This window comes from Penaeus chinensis, chromosome 41, assembly GCF_019202785.1.
Source record: "Penaeus chinensis breed Huanghai No. 1 chromosome 41, ASM1920278v2, whole genome shotgun sequence".
Classification (NCBI taxonomy): domain Eukaryota; kingdom Metazoa; phylum Arthropoda; class Malacostraca; order Decapoda; family Penaeidae; genus Penaeus; species Penaeus chinensis.
Genome location: NC_061859.1, coordinates 21,561,651 through 21,564,150, shown reverse-complemented (window position 1 = coordinate 21,564,150; position 2,500 = coordinate 21,561,651). Strand labels below are relative to the sequence as shown.

General features: G+C 39.4%; 1 protein-coding gene across 2 annotated transcripts in view; it reads left to right on the top strand.

Moving 5' to 3' along the window:
• The window catches only part of LOC125047601 (collagen alpha-1(X) chain-like), a 209,418-nt gene that overhangs the window by 91,748 nt on the left and 115,170 nt on the right, over positions 1 to 2,500 (top strand). The gene's annotated exons all lie outside the window — the stretch shown is intronic.

The window sequence follows — 2,500 nt, the reverse complement described above, 5'->3', positions numbered from 1 at the left end:
ATATCAGCAAATCTGACTTCGGTTTCGAATTATAACTCGTGTGTATCATAACTCATGTGTAAGCAGATAGGTAATGTCTGTGGAGCTAATTAGATCCTAGTTGCACAATCATTTTAGTGAGTAGTGAGGCATGGTTGGTTTAGTACTGTTACTCCGGTACATACCTCAAGTGAGCTGGGTTCAAGACCTGGTCAGGGAGGGTTCTTATATATTTATATCAATGCAGTATTGCGTTTTTCCATTTTCCATATATATATATATATATATGTGTGTGTGTGTGTGTGTGTGTGTATGTGTGTGTGTGTGTGTGTGTAAATATATACACACAGATATATATGTGTAAATATATATATACATATATATGTGTATATATATATACACATATATGTATGTGTACATATATACACATATATATGTGTATATATATACATATATATGTATGAGTATATGTATGCACACATATATATGTATATATGTATAGATATATATATGTGTCTATATATACACACATATATATGTATATATGTATATATATATATATATATATATATATATATATATATATATATATATACATATACATATATATGTGTATAGATATATACACACACATATATATATGAGTATTTCTATCGTAAAAACATCGATATAATATACCAAAGGTTAGACATCCACTGACAAATACAATGAAAATACAAAGTGCATGCGTGTCAGATACAAGTAGAGAGCAAGATTAATTTCCTATTTTCTCAAAATGAGCAAGATTTTTCTTTCAAGATATCAGATATCATAAAGCACATGCACTGTGAGTATGTTTTTAGACTTGTTTTTCACTCTCCTTGGAACCATCAAGGTAGTAGATGCTCGATCCAACATTTATTTTCATGCTCAATTGATTTAATGCGACTACTCAGAGGAACACCACGACTTATGAAATAATAATAGCGAAAACTATGATCAGAATAATCGAAAAGAGTTATACATACTGTTGCATTACTAATCACCAAATATTAACTGTATTTCTATAGACATTGAAGACACACACACACACACACACACACACACACACACACACACACACTATGACAGGCCCGGGCAGCTGGTTGACCTGACCTTACTCCAGAACAGGAAGCGCCTCGAGGGAGACACCTGGCGCCCTGGTCAAAGGAGGGCGTGCCCCACGCACCCACCAGTACTTAAGGCGTAGGATAACCCAGGTCAGAGAGAGTCCTTTTCAGAGAGTCCTGCCGACCGCTTCGGGTCAGGCTGGCTCCAGCCGCGCCCGCCCTCCGGGCAGACCAAGCACTAAGCCTTACCAAAGACTTGTATCCGTGTGAATATCTGAGTTGCTTACGCTTCTCAATAAAAGAGGTTAAGCCAACCGTCCCTTTCACTACTCCTGCTAAACCATATGTTTAAGGTGTTAATATATACCCTTTACATTCTGGTGGCAGTGTGGTAGTTGTGTCCATTTGGCACACAACAATGGACTCACAGTCTCCGAACTCTGGTTATCGCTCGGACCAGTCGCTCCCATACACGCAAAAGTCTTCAGAACCGGTTGTGAGTACATATTTGGGCCATTTTGACAGCAAATGGTACGATCTCCACTGCTGACCTCAGATCACAGAACTGTGTGATCAGCGGTATGGGTTCAAACAACAGGAATATCGTTCATTTATTACGTATTTGTTTAATTTTTCTCGTGATTAGAGAGTATATTGTTTCAATTGCAACGAATTTAGCGCGTTCATGATTTTACTGTTTTCATGAACATCATATCATTATTCTTTCTCACTACCGATTTCCCGTCTTGACCCGACCTCCGAGTGAAAAATTTCAGTCACATCTGCTTGGGACAGCTGTGTGCCCTGACCCCACTTTCACTCTGAGTGATTGACACATGAAATGAATGTGAGAACCGCTGGCATTTCCTGTATATTGTTTTCGAGACTTACATTATAGGATAACGCGTAGCATCCGTTGCATGTTCATTGGTGACACGTTCTATCGGCGCTAGAGCGGAGCTTGTAACGCGAATTACTTACATTTATATATAGCGCCAGGGATCTTCCCCTTATCATAGTGTCAGAATGCCTGATTACTTGGGGTTGCGTATATGCCTAAAGATCCGCGCTCCGACAATAGTTTGTTCGGCAATTTTTTGAGCCGGTGTGACCCGCGGTTGTGTCCGTTAAATAATCTTGGACTAGGGTTTAAGCTAGAATTGAGATTCTCTTATTAATCACATCCCGCTCACCCCCTTGACGTCGCTGCCATGTTTGGGGTAAATCCAATCGAGTTGTGATTTATGATAAATAGCCGTGGAGCATTCAGTGCATGAGCGCCAACCACAGACTCGCAGATAGAGTGGGTTATTAATATTTTCCAAGCTCATTTCGCTTCATGAAGTACGGCATTCTTGAAGTCTGTATGCGCAGCTTGACATGTTACCTCGGCAGAATTTTATTTCCCCGAGAAGATTCGCTCGCGAATTTTT